The sequence below is a fragment of the Ranitomeya imitator genome, chromosome 1 (assembly GCF_032444005.1).
Source record: "Ranitomeya imitator isolate aRanImi1 chromosome 1, aRanImi1.pri, whole genome shotgun sequence".
Lineage (NCBI taxonomy): Eukaryota > Metazoa > Chordata > Amphibia > Anura > Dendrobatidae > Ranitomeya > Ranitomeya imitator.
Genome location: NC_091282.1, coordinates 12954792 through 12974005, shown reverse-complemented (window position 1 = coordinate 12974005; position 19214 = coordinate 12954792). Strand labels below are relative to the sequence as shown.

Here is a 19214-nt window from a genome sequence, read left to right as displayed (position 1 = left end):
GGGTAAGTATCTGCAGCACCAGCAGTGATCGCAGCCTGTACTTAGTATTACAGTACAGGCTGCAATCACTGCCGACCTGCGCTGTCTTGCTGAAAGCTTCCTCCCTCAGTCCAGGGGCAGGAAATCCCCCAACAGCAGCAGCAGGGTCTCCCTGTACATGGAGCGTTGTCTGCTGCTTTTCTGTGCAGCACTGATTTGTGGCAACACTTGATCACCGGACACAGTGACTGTCCGTGTAGACTGCAGCCTGGAGTCTGAAGCTCCATGTTTCTAAAAAATAGAGCAATTCTCTGCAGCAGGGGATCCCTCCTGGTTACAAGGGGCGGCACCCAGGCTTGCCTGTAATGGTTAACCCTTCCCTGCCTGCTGTGCATAGTGCAGGGGGATCAGTGTGCAGGCAGGCAGCAGCCTGGGGGCTTCACCTATGGATCAGGTGGGAGGGCTGCACAGTGTAAAGAGGTGGGCTATGGTTGGCACAAGAAAGCAGACCCCAGGGGGTGATGACACTCAGCAAGCTCTAGGTGCTGTGTCACTACAAGTCCCAGCATGCCAGGACTGAGCTTCGAAGTGTTGTAGTCCTGCACCTCCTCAGGTCTCCTGCCTGATCTTCCTACTATACATTGCAGAGCAGAGGGCAGGTGGTCTGAGACTAGTGATCCAGGGAGCAGAAGAGGAAAGACTGAGGCTGGGCCCTCACATCCACCCTAAGCTCACTGACTCACCCCATGCCCCCTGACACCCATCTCGTGCTCCCTGAAACCCACCTCAATCTCACCGACACCCCAAGCCTGGTGTCTTTCAGGACAGGCTGAGAGGATCGTCACCAGGGGCGTACATACAAATCATAGGGCAACATAGCATAAGGTCTAATTCCCTCCCCCCCCCAAAAAAAAAAATAAAAAAATAATTGTGGGGGTCACAGAAGGGCATAGCTCACAACTTTCCTGCCTTTACATAGCCAGGTCACAGGATCCTCTGGCAATTGGTCAGGATGCCCTGGTCCCTTTTTGGTTTCTTGTTCACCTTCTATATCTCTTACTGCCTCTTCCCTTAATTCTGAGGGTTGTCAAGAAAATCAAGCCAGAGGGAGTACCTGTAATTATGGTGTCTCCAGACTGGCCCAGACATGCTTGGTATGCAACATGCTTGCAGACACCCCTGGAAACTTCCAGACTGTCTGGATCTTCTTCCACAGGGTCCCCTCTTCCACCAGAATTCTCATTCGTTGAGGCCACTGTTCTGAAGGAAAGCAGGGTTTTCACCTCAGGTATACAGACCATGGTCAGTATGAGAAAGCCCACATCTTCTCGCATTTATCATAGAACTTGGAGGGCCTAGTTTTGCGGATATTAAGACAATCTGTTGTCTCACATGTCTTTCTTTCTTCCTGCCATCCTGGCTTTTCTTTAGTCTGATCTTGATTCCAAACTTTCCCTCAGCACTCGCAAGGGTCAAGTCTCTGCCCTCTCGATCCTGTTTCAGAAGGATTTTGCATCTCGACCACAGGTCAAGACCTTCCTCAGGGACCTTCTTCAACTGGCCCCACCTTATCAGCCTCCTGTAGATCCATGGGACTTTAACTTGGTCCTATATGCTCTTCAGCCCTCTCCGTTCTAGTCCATCCAGGACATTACGACTTCTTTCCTAGAAAGTTGCCTTCTTGGTGGCTATCACGTATATCAGACGAGACTCAGAACTGGATGCTCTTTCCTGTCGTTCTCCTTTTCTCGTTATCCATCAGGACAAAGTAGTCCTCAGACCGGTTGTTTCAAAATCCTTTCAACATCAATGTGGCTATCGTTCTATATTCCTTTTGCCCTTCCCCAGTTAATCCCTTGGAAAGGTCTCTCCACATGTTGGATCTGGTCAGAGCTCTTCGACTCTAACTCTCTAGGACAGCTTATTTGCGGCACTCTTACTCTTTCTTATTAATGAGAGTCATCATAAGGGTCTTCCAGCCTCAAAATCGAAAATCACATGCCTGATTTGTATCTTGGAGGCACATCGAGTTAATAGCAGACCACCCCATCCAGGGGTAAAGGCACACTTTATCTGAACGGTGGGGGCCTCCTGGGCCGTTCGTCACCAGGCCTCTGCATCTCAAATTTGTAAGGCAGCTACCTAATCTTTCCTTCACACTTTTGCAAGGTTTTACCGATTCCATACCTATGCTTCGGCAGATGCCAGCTTTGGAAGAAAGGTTGTGCAGAAAGCGGTCATCCACTCTCCGACCAGAGATTTCCAAAGTTATTTTATTCCCTCCCTTGGGACTGCTTTAGGGTGTCCCATGTTTACCTGTGTTCACCAATAAAGCGATAAAGAAAGATGGATTTTTGGTACTCACCATGAAATCTCTTTGTTGGAGCCTTCGTTGGGTGACACAGCACCCTCCCTGTATGTGCCTATGTGCCTTCGGTTGGGACTTTTTTATTGTTTTGCTTTCTATGGTTCCTTCCCCTACTGCTTTTTCACTAACTGACAAGCTTTGTGACTGTCGGTGTGTGTATACTGCTGAGGAGGTGCCAATTTTTTTTGCCTAGTTACAGCAGCATACATCCATGGTTACCTGTGTCCCCCAATGAAGGCTCCAAGAAAGATTTTACAGTGAGTACCAATACTCCATTTTTTCTCTGTAGGACTTCTCTCATGTCTAACAAGATTTAATTTATTTACAAAAGTTTTCAAACATTCTGGACATGAACACGGCTTCCCTCCTGTGTGACTTCTCTCGTGTCTCACAACACCAGATTTATCTCTAAAGCATGTCTAACAGAGTGAACATGAATACAGATTATATTATTTATTATTATTATAGCGCCATTTATTCGATGTCGCTTTACATGTGAGGAGGTGTATACATAATAAAAAAAGCACAATAATCTTAAACAATACAAGTCACGACTGGTACAGGAGGAGAGAGGACCCTGCCCGCGAGGGCTCAATCTACAAGGGGTGGGCGAAAATACAGTACATGAGATTCTCTCATTAGTGAGTTCTTTGATGTTTAACAAGTTGTGATTTCTCTGTAAAGCATTTTCTACATTGTAAACATGAATAAGGTTTTACCCCGCTGTGAATTCTTTGATGTTTAATAAGATTTGATTGATCACGAAACAATTTGCCACATTCTGAACATGAATATGGAGTCTCTCCTGTATGAATTCTCTGATGTCTAGTAAGACTTGATTTATCTGTGAAGGACTTCACACATTCTGAACATGAAAATGGCTTTTCTCCAGTGTGAATTTTCTGATGTATAGTAACACTCCCTTTACCCGAAAAGCATTTCCCACATTCAGAACATGAATATGGCTTCTCTCCTGTGTGAATTCTCTGATGTGCATTAAGACTCCCTTTGTCTACAAAGCATTTCCCGCATTCTGAACACGAATATGGAGCCTCTCCTGTATGAATTCTCTGATGCCTAGTAAAACTTGATTTATCTGTGAAGGACTTCCCACATTCCGAACATGAATATGGCTTTTCTCCAGTGTGAATTTTCTGATGTATAATAAGACTCCCTTTATCTGTAAAGCATTTACCACATTCTGAACATGAATATGGCTTCTCCCCTGTGTGAATTCGCTGATGTTTAATAAGACTCCCTTTTTCTGTGAAGGCCTTCCCACAGTTTGAACATGAAAATGGCTTTTCTCCTGTGTGAATTCTCTGATGTATAACAAATTTTGTTTTATTTGTAAAGTATTTCCCACATTCTGAACAGCAGTATGTCTTTTCTCCTTTTTGCTTTCTTTGTGTCAAAATATCTGAGCTTTTAGTAATTTGCTTGTCACCCTGAAATCTTGTATCCACTTTATCACCCGGAATTGTGGTAACAATGCGAGATTGCTCAGGAGAGGGTTCCCCATGATTAGGAGGATTATAAGAATGTGAAGTGCTGTGAAGTCCAGGAGGTCCATGAAGGGTAATGAGGTTTTCTCCATTAGAGTGCTTCCTCATATCTTCTTTTTTACAATTTAGTGATAATCTGTTAGTCTCACAAGGATTTCCTATAAGGATGAAAGAGATTACATGTGATTTTTTTTTTTTCTACAACAGAAAGGGATTTTTAAATTTATTTTATGGAGCTCACAATGAAGACCCTCATCAGTGAAAGTACCAATAATAAGGAAGACAGCTAAATGCCATAACATTAACACAATGATGGGTAAAGAGAATAACACTTATAAATTGGTCAAAAAGGCACAAGTCAGGGGTGGCGGAAATTAGACAGCAACTAAACAGTTCTTAAAGGGAACCTACCATCAGGATTTACCCATTAAAGTACCACCAGTACCATTTCACTCTCTCATGCCCTTAGTGTAGAAAGTGTCCACACAATTAAAAATAGAGCTTTAATCTCTTCATACCGTTTTCACCTTCATGACTCAGTCATGTGTGTTTATAGCTCTGGAACGCTTCAACGAATCCCACTGATTTTGAGATAGATTTTTCGTGACATGTTGTACTTCACGATACTTGTAAAATTTCTTTAATATGACTTGCGTTTATTTGTGGAAAAAAATGGACATTTGGGGAAAATTTTGGAACTTTCGCAATTTTAAAACTTTTAATTTTTATGCCCTTAATTCAGAGTGTTAAGTCACACAACATAGTTAATAAATAAAATTTCCCATATTTCTACTTTACATTAACACAGTATTTGAAACATAACTATTTGGTTAGAAAGGTGGAAGGGTTAAAAGTTCACCAGTGATTTCTCATTATTACCACAAAGTTTACAAAACCATTTTTATTTTAGAGACCACATCACATTTGAAGTGACTTTGAGGGGTATGTATGACAGAAAATACTCAAAAGTGCCACAAGTCTAAAAACTGCACCCCTCAAGGTGCTTAAAATCACATTCAATAAGTTTAATAACCCTTCGGATGCTTTGCAGAACCTAAAGCAATGTAGAAGGAAAAAATTAACATTTTACTTTAACAAAAATGTTACTTTAGACCCATATTTTATTTTTTCAAGGGTAACAGAAGAAAATTGACCCCAAAATATGTTGTGCAATTTCTCCTGAGCATACAAATACCCCATACATGGGGGGAAACTACTGTTTGGCTGCATGGATTGGCTCAGAAGAGAAGGATCGTCATTTGACTTTTGGAGAACAAAATTGGCTAGGATCATTAGCAGATGCCATGTCGCATTTGGAATGCCCAAACAGTGGAAAACCACCCCCCCCCCCCCCCAAAGTTACCTTTCTTTCGAAATTAGAACACTCAAGGAATTTATCTAGACTTGCGGTGAGCACCCTGAACCAACAAGTGCTTCACATAATTTTAGAACGTTGAATTGTGAAAATAGAAAAAAAAAATTCCTACAAAAATGTTGTTTTAACTATAATTTAATTTTTCATTTTCTTAAGTATTGCAGGAGAAAGTGGACCCCAAAATTTGTTTTGCAATTCCTCCTGAGTATACTGATATGCCATATGTGGGGGAAAACTACTCTTGAGAAACATTGCAAAGCTCAGAAGGGAAGAAGCATCATATTGGAGTTCAGATTTTGCTGCAATGGTTTGAGGGTGCCATGTCACACTTGCAGAGCCCCTTAGATACCAGAACAGCAGAATCACCCCCATATATGACCCTATGTTATAAACTACAACTCTCAATGTATTAATCTAGGGGCGCAGTGATCATATTGACACAACATGAGCCTCACAGAATTTTATACCATTGGGCAGTGAAGAAAAAAAAATTACATTTTTGCAACAAAAATTTTGTTATAGACCCAAATTTTACATTTTCATAAGTGGAAATGGGTAAAAAAAAAAAAAAAGGCACCAAAATTTGTCACGCAATTTCTGCTGAACGTGGAAATAACCCATATGTGGCTTTACATTACTGCTTAGTCATATGTTGAGACTCGGGAGGGATGGGGTATGCATATAACTAGGGATCACCTTCACAAAATAATTTTATTTCTCCGGACACAAAAAAGACATATGTAAACACCATGATATAAAAACATTTAAAATACCAGAAAGGCTCACTAGAAACACCTGACCAAATAAGGTCCTCCCCAGGACATAGATAAAGGGAGAGCATCAATCGCAATAGTCAATTTCAATGTTTATGTTCATGTATATGGCTGTGCAATGTCCAGCACTCAGGCTCTGAAGCCATGGACACAGAAAGGCTTCTCCCTCTCAAGACACAGACCACTCTGTAGTGTCCAGACTGGACACAAGGAAGTCTGTCCACACTAGCAGACTCCCAAACACTCAATCACATGTGCCAAACACAGCTCTATTACATAGTTGTAACCTATCACATGGCTAGTCAGGTGATCGTGACATCACCGCAGGTCCTCATACAAGCATCTTAGGTGCTCAGACACACCGCTTTGGATAAGTATGTAGATGACTGGACCCAACCATCTCTCCAAGTCACCTGGAAGCCCTCACAACGTATAGTAAAACCCTCAGCAGTAGATCTGCTGAACAAAACACACCCAGGCTTCCATCACAGGGCCACCCACCTCTGTGATACATACCACCCATTAATCACATGACCAGTCGCCATACCACAGTATAAAGAGCAATTCAATCATGAAACTTCATTGAAAATCTTTGTGAATGCTTTTCTGCCCAATGATGACAGAAGTATTCTGGTAGTGATACCTTTAATTTGCTAACCAGAAAATAGTATGTTTGCAGCTTTCAGAGCAGAGGCTCCTTCTTCAGGCAAGATTACAGATAGATTAATAAGAAAAAAATCTAAATCTAAAAATCTTAAATGAATAGATGGTGTGCTGCCAGCCCTGTACGTTAAGCCGTAGATGAATCAATGGACAAACGGTAAGGATAATACAGAACAGATCAAATAGAAAGTACTGTTAACATCAGCAGAGCTGTTACCAAGTAAAGATCCGGTCTGTGCAAAAGAGGATTCAAAGCAGCCCAAACCCAGTAGATCGTTATCAATATTAACTAGCAAAATGACAGCATATAGAGGCAATTTGATTAACCCCTTAGTGACAGAGCCAATTTGGTACTAAATGACCAGGCCAATTTTTACAATTCTGACCACTGTCACTTTATGAGGTTATAACTCTGGAACGCTTCAACGGATCCCGCTGATTCTGAGATTGTTTTTTCGTGACATATTGTACTTCATGTTAGTGGTAACATTTATTTGATATTACTTGCTTTTATTTATTAAAAAAACGGAAATATGGCGAAAATTTTGAAAATTTAGTAAGTTTCAAAATTTGAATTTTTATTCCCTTACATCAAAGAGATATGTCACACAAAATGGTCAATAAATAACATTTCCCATATGTCTACTTTACATCAGCACAATTTTGGAAAACATTTTTTTTTTTATTAGGGAGTTATAAGGGTTAAAATTTGACCAGCAATTTCTTATTTTTACAGCAAAATTTACAAAACCATTTTTTTTAGGGACCACCTCACATTTGAAGTCAGTTTGAGGGGTCTATGTAGCAGAAAATGCCCAAAATTTTAAAAACTGCACCCCTCAAGGTGCGCAAAACCACATTCAAGAAGTTTATTAACCCTTCAGTTGCTGCACAGGAACTGAAGCAATGTGGAAGGAAAAAATGAACATTTTACTTTTTTTCACAAACATTTTACTTCAGAACCAATTTTTTTTATTTTCACAAGTGTAAAAAAAGAAAATGAACCACATAATTTGTTGTGCAATTTGTCCGGAGAATGCCGATACCCCATATGTGGGGAGGGACCACTGTTTGGGTGCACAGTAGAGCTCAGAAGGGAAGGAGCGCCATTTGGCTTTTTCAACATAGAATTCCCTGGAATTGAGATCGGACACCATGTCGCGTTTGGAGAGCCCCTGATGTGCCTAAACAGTGGAAACCCCCCACAAGTGACACCATTTTGGAAACTAGACCCCCTAAGGAACTTATCTAGGTGTGTGGTCAACACTTTGAACCCCTAAGTGCTTCACACAAGTTTATAACGTAGAGTCGAAAAAAATCATTTTTTTCCACAAAAATGAACTTTTCACCCCCAATTTTTTATTTTCCCAAGGGTAGCAAGACATAATGGACCCCAAAAGTTGTTGTGCAATTTGTCCTGAGTATGTCGATACCCCGTATGTGGGGGTAAACCTCTGTTTGGGTGCACAGTAGAGCTCAGAAGGGAAGGAGCGCCATTTGACTTTTTCAGCATAGAATTCTCTGGAATTGAGATCGGACACCATGTCGCGTTTGGAGAGCCCCTGATGTGCCTAAACAGTGGAAACCCCCCACAAGTGACACCATTTTGGAAACTAGACCCCCTAAGGAACTTATCTAGGTGTGTGGTCAACACTTTGAACCCCCAAGTGCTTCACACAAGTTTATAACGTAGAGCCGAAAAAATTAAAAATCATTTTTTTTTCACAAAAATGATCTTTTCACCCCCAATTTTTTATTTTCCCAAGGGTAGCAAGACATAATGGACCCCAAATGTTGTTGTGCAATTTGTCCTGAGTATGTCGATACCCCGTATGTGGGGGTAAACCTCTGTTTGGGCGCACTGCAGAGCTTGGAAGGGAAGGCGCGCCGTTTGACTTTTTAATCTCTTAATTGTGAGAGCGGACGCCATTTTGGGTTTGTAGATGTGCCTAACAGCAGAAACCCCCCACAACTGACCCCGTTTTGGAAACTACACCCCTCAAAGATTTTAATCCGGGGTATTTTGAGCAATTTGAACCCACATGTATGACACAGAGTTTGATAACCTTAGGTCGTCATATTGAAAAAATTCATTTTTTTCCACGAGAATCTTGTTTTAGACCTGAATGTCTCACTTTTTCAGAAATAACATCAAAAAGTGGACCCCACAATTCGTTACCCACTTTATTATGAGTGCAGCGATATCCCATATGTAGTAAAAAAGTTCTGTTTGGACAAATGGCAGGGCTTGGACAGAAAGGGGCACAATGTGCCAAATTTGGCTTTATTTGAAATTGAAGATCCAGGACCCATTCAAAGCTTCTAGAGACATTGAGCAAAAAAGAAAATCCTTCCAGGAATTATTATTCACAGAGGGAGGCATGCTCCTAAAACACATTGGCTGACTATAAAATTGGTCTTGCTAACAAAACAGTTGTCCCGCATTTGCGTATATTGTAGCAGGAAGAAAAACTGTACTGGAATGAAGGGCAAAATGTGTAGGAAAATGCAGCCAACTATGTGGCAAAGCGGAGTTTGTTCCAAAGATGAAAGAACACCATCAGGGCTAGAATGGCAGACACTTTCAGAGACTGGTCGTACAACGTCCTTTTAGCTCCATCAATCCCTATATGAGAGACGAATGTGCCAATAGACGTGGTACACCAAAGCAAGCTCCCACCCGCCAAGGTCAGAACCGCTATATGCACAAAACAACCTGTTCTCTATAGAAAGTATTGTCTGGTACCAGAGGTTCGGCAAGAACCATAAAGTAAAGCCCATAGTGTATAAGTACGGAACTTCCTAATTTTTTTAGAAATCCTACAATAAAATGATCATGCCCGTATCATCAACATAAATATAAGTAATATAAATGGAAGCCAAAGTTTTGTGTAGCAAGACAGTTATAAAAACAGTCAAAGTTAGATAAATGGTCAAAAATGTTTGTGAGTGATCAAGTCCTAGAATTCATTTTCAGATAATCTCACTTTTCAAGATCATTTCTGGGGTCTACATTCTAACGCTTATTGACATAGGTACGTGGACGAGAATTTGTTGGAATAGTAGTTTGGTATGGGATTGATCGAGTCGTAGAATTTTCAGATGACCTGACTTTGCAAGAACATTTGTGGGGTCCACACTCTAGAGCGTACAGACGTGGGTACGTGGATGAGAATTTGTTGGGATAGTAGTTTGGTATGGGATTGATCGAGTCGTAGAATTTTCAGATGACCTGACTTTGCAAGAACATTTGTGGGGTCCACACTCTAGAGCGTACAGACGTGGGTACGTGGATGAGAATTTGTTGGGATAGTAGTTTGGTATGGGATTGATCGAGTCGTAGAATTTTCAGATGACCTGACTTTGCAAGAACATTTGTGGGGTCCACACTCTAGAGCGTACAGACGTGGGTACGTGGATGAGAATTTGTTGGGATAGTAGTTTGGTATGGGATTGATCGAGTTCTGGAATTAATTGTGAAATGGGGTAAAATGGGATCTACTAATTAAAATATTATTTATCAATTGTTCCAAATTGTACTACTGGGGCCACTAAGCAGAAAATAAAAATTATTGAAAAAAACAAACTAATAATTGGAGGTGGTGTGGTAGGTCTCAAAACAGGGGGAGATACAAAGGCCTGGTTGGGATGGGCATGTGGGGCAATAGAAATCGGGAATCACTCCGTCTGCCATGCTTTCTGCAAACTCGGCACCTTTTTTGAGGATACCTTTGGGTGGGAGTGACAGGGACAGGGTGAGGAAAATGGCGTCCTGAAAGTCTCCGGGAATCCTCAGAGTCGAAGGCTTCCCCCGGTGCCATGGACTGAAATATGAGGCTCTCTACTACTTTTTCCTGAAAGTGCAGGAACGTAAGTGGTCCTTGAGATTTTTTATATAGGACAAAACTGTTATATGTGGCAGTTTGAATTAGATAGATTGCCACCTTTTTATACCACGCCCTGGTCTTCCTCTTGACCAGGTATGGTTGCAGAACCTGGTCTGACAGGTCTACGCCACCCATATGTCTGTTATAGTCTGTGACGCAGGCAGGTTTTTCTTTGTCCCTGGTGGCACCCCTCTCTCTGACCGTCACAGTGGTGTCCGTATGCAGTGTGGAAAGCATATAGACGTCCTTCCTGTCTTTCCACTTCACTGCAAGAAGTTGATCGCTTGCAAGTGAAAATGACGCCCCCCTCTCCAAACGTCTGGACACCAACTGTGACGGAAACCCCACTCTGTTTTTCCTCACTGTCCCACAGGCCCCTGTATTTGCAGCATGGAGGGATTTGTATAGGGGGATGCTCGTGTAATAGTTGTCGGTATACACGTGGTACCCTTGATTGAGAAAGAGCGTCATTAGCTCCCAGACAATTTTGCCTGGGATACCAATTGTCTGGGGGCAGTTTGGGGGGTTTATTTGGCGGTCCCTACCTTCATAAATTAGGAAGGTGGACGTGTACCCTGATGAGCTCTCGCAAGTTTTATATAATTTTACGCCGTATTTGGCTCTCTTGGAGGGAATAAATTGGCGGAATGAAAGACGGCCCTTGTAGCTCATCAAGGACTCGTCGACTGCCACATTTTGCTCTGGGGTATAGGAATTTAGAAAGGAAGTTTTTAGGAGGGAAATTAGGGGTCTTAATTTATTTAGCCGATCGTAGTTGGGGTCAGCTCTTGGGAGAGCTTGGGAATTGTCACTGAAGTGGAGGAATCTCATCAGGGCTTCGTAACGGGCTCGGGGCATGATGGCTGCAAATACAGGGGTGCAGTGGACAGCTTTTGTTGCCCAGTAAGAGCGGAGAGTGGTTTTTTTTTTACTATACCCATATTCAGGGTGAGGCCTAAGAATTTTTTAATTTCGGGGACATTTGTGGGGATCCAGGAACGGGAATGAAAGGCAGTGGGTTTTTGGGAAATATATTGCCGGGCATATAGGTTTGTTTGGTGGACGATTAATTGCAGGACTTCGGGGCTAATGAAAATTTCAAAAAAATCAATGGGGGTAAAATTGGCGACATCTACTTTTATTCCAGGGACTGCAGAAAAAGGGGGAATTTGAGGGGAAAATGAGGTGTCATTATACCACAGCGGTGGGGGGACTGCGGTACTTGGTCCTGCCTCTGAAGCTTCAGCAGTGACGACCGACTCCGCTACCACCGGGCTGGGGGATCCCGTGGAGGAAGAGTCATCATCACTGTCTGAAAGCTGCTCAGCTTCAGGGGCAGAATCTGTTTCGCTGCCGGAGCAAAGCAGGCTGTAAGCTTGCTACGCACTGAAAGTTCTGCGGGCCATTTTATCTAATTCCTCCCCTAACCCTAAAAATTTTTTTTTTTTAAATTAGAATTTTTTTTTTCTTTTTTTTTTTTATAATCCTCTGCTGATGATGCAGGGATTACGGAGAACGGGGGTGGGTAAATGGGATGCTGGCGGAGGCAGATATTATGTTTTGTGAATAACTGACAGGGCAGCACTTGAACTGTAGTCTCTCTCTCTTCTCTCCTAGAACAACTACAAGGAGAGAAGAGAGAGGTACAGCCCAAGTGCTGCCATATTTATTAAATATTAGGGGTTTTGATCACTGTAATTGGACATATTACAGTAATCAAAACCCAGCAGCCAATGAGAAAATTCTCATAGGTTGCTGGGTCTCTGCTGGCAGATCATGGCAGGCGCACTGCGCATGCGCCCGCCATTTTCTTCCAGCAGAGAAGAAGAAGGGGGGCCAGGAGCCGTGGGCTGGGGACCGGGGACAGGGGGACATCAGCCGGACCACTAGAGGTATGGTGGGGGGCTCGGGGGCTCTATTTCTCTCCCTTCTGATGTGCAATCACATCAGAGGGGAGAGAAATGCAAAGCATTTTTTTTTTTTTTTACAAACTATTTGCAGCGATCGCAACCCCCGGGGTCTGTAAAGACCCCCGGGATTGCGATCGCTCCAGGGGGTCGGTAAAAACCGACCCCAATACACCGGGGGACGTAAGGTTTTGGCGGGCGCATCTGCACATGCGCCCGCCATTTTGGAGCCCGGACAGGAAGGAGGAGGGTCGGGGACCAGGGGGGCACCTTCTCCGGTACATAAGGTACCGTGGGGGGCTCAGGGGGACCCTATTTCTCTCCCCTCTAATGTCCGATCACATTAGAGGGGAGAGAAACACAATACTAATGCGTTTTTTTTTTTTTTTGCGATCGCCGGTAAACGGTTAATTACCGGCGATCGCAAATGCGGGGTCGGTGAAAACCGACCCGAATCATGTTCTCTGGGGTCTCGGCTGCCCCCGGCAGAAAATCGGCCTCTGGGGGGCGCTATGTACTTTTTCCACAGCGCCGTTAATTAACGGCGCTGTGGCTTAAGTACCCTTAGCGGCCGCCGTTAAAAAGCGTATCGGCGGTCGCTAAGGGGTTAATATGAATCTATACAAAATAAATAAACTCAAATAGTTTGGTGGTGAGCATCCAGCGTTAAAGGGAATCTGTCACCTCAAATTGGTGGGCTATGTAAATGCTCTGTGTCCGGTCCTCCGATGGGCGGTGTTTCCTCTTCTTTCCTCCACCCCATCCTTCCCCACTGTCCGCAATATTTTCTGTAATTTGAGTAGGTGTCTTCCGTAGTTCGCATGTGCGCAATGCCATCTTGCCTCGCGCACGCGCAGTATGCTTTGCCCAACTGCGGGCAAAGCTGAAAAGCATTACTGAGCATGCGCTGATGCACTATATCCCGGAACACAGCTAAATACTTCCGGGACATAGTGCGCCGGCGCATGCACAGTAATGCTTTTCGGCTTTGCCCGCAGTTGGGCAAAGCATACTGCGCGTGCGCGAGGCAAGACTGCATTGCGCACACGCGAACTACGGAGGACACCTATTCAAATTACAGAAAATATTGCGGACAGCGGGGAAGGATGGGGTGGAGGAAATAAGAGGAAACACCACCCATCAGACCGGACACAGGGCATTTACATAGCTCACCAATTTGCGGTGCCAAATTTCCTTAAAGAAAAGGGCCATGAAAAGATCAATGCACAGATAATACACATAATATAAATAGATAAGGTCAACAGCTCACATAGAAATGCCCTGTAGGAGCTTCTACCAAATCGCTGGAAGTTCACCACCAAACTATTTGAGTTTATTTATTTTGTATAGAGGCCTATTGATCAAATTACCTCTATATGCTGCCATTTTGCTAGTTATGTTTAAGGTTTTCAATGAAGTTTCATGATTGTATTGCTCTTTATACCTATACTAGATGGTGGCCCGATTCTAACACATCGGGTATTCTAGAATATGTATGTAGTTTATTTATGAAGATTTCAGAATAATGCAATGAATAAACAAGATTCGGCCGGTCGGGAACGACCTAGAAGCGAAGCGTGGTTCAAATCCCGCGCCAGTTCGTGGTGAACAATCAGTGAAGCCAGGGCCAGCTCCAGGTTTTTGAGGGCCCTGGGCGAAAGAGTCTCACAGCCCACGTAGCATATAACACAGCCCACGTAGTATATAGCACAGCCACATAGTATATTGCACAGCCCACGCAGTATATAGCACAGCCCACATAGTATATAGCACAGCCCACATAGTATATAGCACAGCCCACATAGTATATAGCACAGCCCAGGTAGTATATAGCACAGCCACGTAGTATATAGCACAGCCACGTAGTATATAGCACAGCCCATGAAGTATATAACACAGCCCATGAAGTATATAACACAGCCCACATAGTATATAGCACAGCGCAGATTTTCCTAGTATAGTTTGCAAACTCCATATTCAGAGCCCCTCAGGCAGTGATGGCGAACCTGTGGTATGCATCCCAGAGGGAGCACGCAGAGCCCTCCCGTCCGTATGCACGAGGGCCGTCTCCTCAAAACTAGCATCATCGCCATTCTCCTCAGCCTGCTCGTCATCTCACACATCACTCACGCCGCGGCCACTCTCCTCTGCTCCTCAGTCTCCCATCAGTCATCCCATCAGTCTGCGCGCATGCTGTGGACAAGGATGGTGCAAGGGCTGAGGAGAGTGACGGCGCTATTACTGAGATGGCGTGCATGCTCACAGGTAGGACTGATATATGAGAAGACCAGATCAGCGATGGAGCGGGCAGAGCTGAGTTGTTTTTTTTAATGTGAGGCCATTATACATTATGGAGCATCATGTGAGGCCATTATACAGTATGGAGCATTATGTGAGGACATTATACAGTATGGAGCATCATGTGGCACCATTATACAGTATGGAGCACTATGTGGGGCCATTATACAGTATGGAGCACTATGTAGAGCCTTTATACAGTATGGAGCATCATGTGTGGCCATTATACAGTATGCAGCATCATGTGTGGCCATTATACAGAGTGGAGCATTGTGAGGCCATTATACAGTAAGGAGCATCATGTGGGGCCATTATATTGTATGGAGCATCATGTGAGCCATTATACACTATGAAGCATCATGTGTGGCCATTATACAGTATGGAACATCATGTGGGACCATTATACAGTATGGAGCACTATGTGTGGCCATTACACAGTATGGAGCACTATGTGTGGCCATTATACAGTATGGAGCATCATTTGGAGCCATTATACAGTATGGAGCATCATGTGAGGCCATTATACAGTACACAGCATCATGTGGGCCATTAAACAGTACCCAGCAGCATGTGGGGCCATTATACAGTACGCAGCATCATGTGGGGCCATTATACAGTACGCAGCATCATGTGGGGCCATTATACAGTACGCAGCATCATGTGGGGTCATTATACAGTACGCAGCATCATGTGGGGCCATTATACAGTACGCAGCATCATGTGGGGCCATTATACAGTATGGAGCATCTTGTGGTGCCATTATATAGTATGGAGCTTCATTAGTGGCCATTATACAGTATTGAGCATCATGTGGGGCCAATATACAGTATGGAGCATCATATGGGGCAATTATACAGTATGTAGCATCATGTGGGGCCATTATACAGTATGGAGCACCGTGTGGCCATTATACAGTATGGAGCATCATTTGTGGTCATTATACACTATTGAGCATCATGTGTGGCCATTATACAGTACCCGGCATCATGTAGGGCCATTATACAGTACCCAGCATCATGTGTGGCCATTATACAGTATGGAGCATCATGTTGGGCCATTATACAGTACCCACCATCATGTGGCGTCATTATACAATATGGAGCATCATGTGGGGCCATTATACAGTACCCACCATCATGTGGGGTCAATATACAGTATGGAGCGTCAGGTGGGGCCATTATACAGTACCCAACATCATGTGGAGCCATTATACTGTAAGGAGCACTGACTTTCTTAATGGTGCTATTTTCAGACACATGACATTTTTTGAGCACTTTCTATTCTGATTTTTGGGAGTCAGAATGAACAATAACCAGCAATTCAGGAATTGTTTTTTTTTTATACCTTTCCGCATGTAGTAAAATTGATAAGGCAGTTCTATTCTTCAGGTCAGTATGACTACAGCGATGCCACATTTATATTTTTTTTATGTTTTGGTTATTTTACAAAACAAAAACTTTTTATAAAAAAAATAATTTTTGCATCGCTATATATTGAGAGCTATAACTTATTTTTCCGCTGATGGAGCTGTATAGCGGCTTGTTTTTTTGCAGGACAAGATGACGTTTTCAGAGACACCATTTTTATTTACATTTGCCTTTTCTTTTTGACAGTATGATGAAAAAGCATTGGTTTTTTGGTTCTTTTTTACGGTGTTCACTGAAGGGGTTAACAAGTGTGAGAGTTTTACAGGTCGGATCGTTCCGGATGCGCCGATGCCAAAGATGTGAACTTTATTTGTATGGGTTTTTTTTAAAAAACATAAAAATAATTTTTCTGGGTCCGATATTTATAAAATTATTTATTATTTCGTGATGGGTGAGAGGAAAAACTCAGATACCGATCAATATAAAATCCGATGGTTACGGACACAAGGAGGAAACTATAAATGGTCGTGTAAAGGGTTAATAACTGCGGAGGAAAACAAACGATTGTACACAGATGGCACAACGACGGGACACGGCCCAATGTAACCGCTTGGACTGATCAGATGAGTAGTTTCTATTTATGGATCTAATCTAAATCACAATGTGACCTTATAACAAAGTACACAAAAATGTTTTGTGGTTTTGGGTTTTTTTTTTTTTTACATTTTTTGACAGTATAATGCATTTTTACATCTGTCCAGTTGTGTACATATCAGCTCCTAATTACGCCCCTCCAGGCTCGATTTACCCTCCAAACAGAAAAACTGAGCTTGGTTTAAGTTGGTACACATGCGCCACATAAACGCATGTTCACATTGGCCATAAAGCATACAGAACCTACCAGAAACAAAATGGACATAAACCCTGCTGGAACTAAATTAGTAAAAAACAGGAGGGCATTTAAGAGGGTGGTTATAAATGGTATAGTCTCTAACTGGGTCGCTGTGACCAGTGGGGTACCGCAGGGGTCAGTATTGGGACCTGTTCTCTTCAACATATTCATTAATGATCTGGTAGAAGGTTTACACAGTAAAATATCGATATTTGCAGATGATACAAAACTATGTAAAGCAGTTAATACAAGAGAAGATAGTATTCTGCTACAGATGGATCTGGATAAGTTGGAAACTTGGGCTGAAAGGTGGCAGATGAGGTTTAACAATGATAAATGTAAGGTTATACACATGGGAAGAGGGAATCAATATCACCATTACACACTGAACGGGAAACCACTGGGTAAATCTGGCAGGGAGAAGGACTTGGGGATCCTAGTTAATGATAAACTTACCTGGAGCAGCCAGTGCCAGGCAGCAGCTGCCAAGGCAAACAGGATCATGGGGTGCATTAAAAGAGGTCTGGATACACATGATGAGAGCATTATACTGCCTCTGTACAAATCCCTAGTTAGACCGCACATGGAGTACTGTGTCCAGTTTTGGGCACCGGTTTTCAGGAAGGATATAATGGAACTAGAGAGAGTACAAAGGAGGGCAACAAAATTAATAAAGGGGATGGGAGAACTACAATACCCAGATAGATTAGCGAAATTAGGATTATTTAGTCTAGAAAAAAGACGACTGAGGGGCGATCTAATAACCATGTATAAGTATATAAGGGGACAATACAAATATCTCTCTGAGGATCTGTTTATACCAAGGAAGGTGACGGGCACAAGGGGGCATGCTTTGCGTCTGGAGGAGAGAAGGTTTTTCCACCAACATAGAAGAGGATTCTTTACTGTTAGGGCAGTGAGAATCTGGAATTGCTTGCCTGAGGAGGTGGTGATGGCGAACTCAGTCGAGGGGTTCAAGAGAGGCCTGGATGTCTTCCTGGAGCAGAACAATATTGTATCATACAATTATTAGGTTCTGTAGAAGGACGTAGATCTGGGTATTTATTATGATGGAATATAGGCTGAACTGGATGGACAAATGTCTTTTTTCGGCCTTACTAACTATGTTACTATGTTACTATGTAAGTAACATAGGATTCTTAGTAATATGGTTTTTGATTAAAAAAAACAAATAGCACAAAAGCCATCCTGTTGTCGGCAAGGTTGTAGGACCATCCCGATCAGGGTCACCTTGCCAACGGTGGGATGGCTTTTATGCTATTTTTTATCATAAACAAACTAAGAACTCTGTGTTCTTTAAATGCACTTTTGCTTTTTACTTATTTAGTTACAGCAGGGTTTATGCCCATTTTGCGTCTTGTAGGTTTTGTCCATTTACCCACCAGTTACCGTGTGAACTGATATGTGATTAGATGGGCTGCGTGTTATATACCGGGGGTGGGGGCTACAGGGCCGGATATATCACATCTGCTTATAGATACAAGCTCGTAATCCCTTTTATGATAAAGCAATTCTCCACCCCGGCACAGAGGAGGGACTAAACATTTGTCATGTACTGTCACCTACCTGGTGTCCTCCGCTTGCCTCCGAATGAGACCGGTGTTCTGGTTCTCCTACAGCCAAGATGGCCTCCATAGTGGCAGAGGGATGACAGCCGTATGTCTGACCCACACCTCCATAGCAGGGCACTTACTAACTTACCACAGGGCTCTTCATGCCACCGGGCGGCCGCCCTGGATGTGGAGGGACCAGAACATCGGCCTCAGTGTAGGAGGCAGTGGGAGGCAAACAGAGGGGACAGTGTTGTGAATTCTGTGGCTGAGTTCACTTCTGTGGTCACAAGTGGTATTGCAGTCTCTGGGCTTCCTGCCTCAGGTGTTTTGGTGAGCTCGTTGGCTGCCTTGCTATTTAGCTCCACCTGAGTCTGTCTTCCTTGCTCCTTGTCAATGTTCCAGTGTTGGATCTGAGCTACTGCATCTTTCCTTGGGCCTGCTGCTCTGCTAGATAAGTGCTTCTAGTTTGTTTTCTGTTTTTTTTCTGTCCAGCTTGCTATTGTCTTTTGCTGGAAGCTCTGAGAAGCAGAGGGGTGCACCGCCGTGCTGTTAGTTCGGCACGGTGGGTCTTTTTGCCCCTTTGCGTGGTTTTCGTTTTAGGGTTTTTTGTAGACTGCATAGTTCTC

General features: G+C 43.2%; 1 pseudogene; it reads right to left on the bottom strand.

Annotated features, from left to right (window-relative positions):
- LOC138658290 (zinc finger protein 850-like) overlaps window positions 1–19214 on the bottom strand; it is a 242457-nt pseudogene that overhangs the window by 29325 nt on the left and 193918 nt on the right.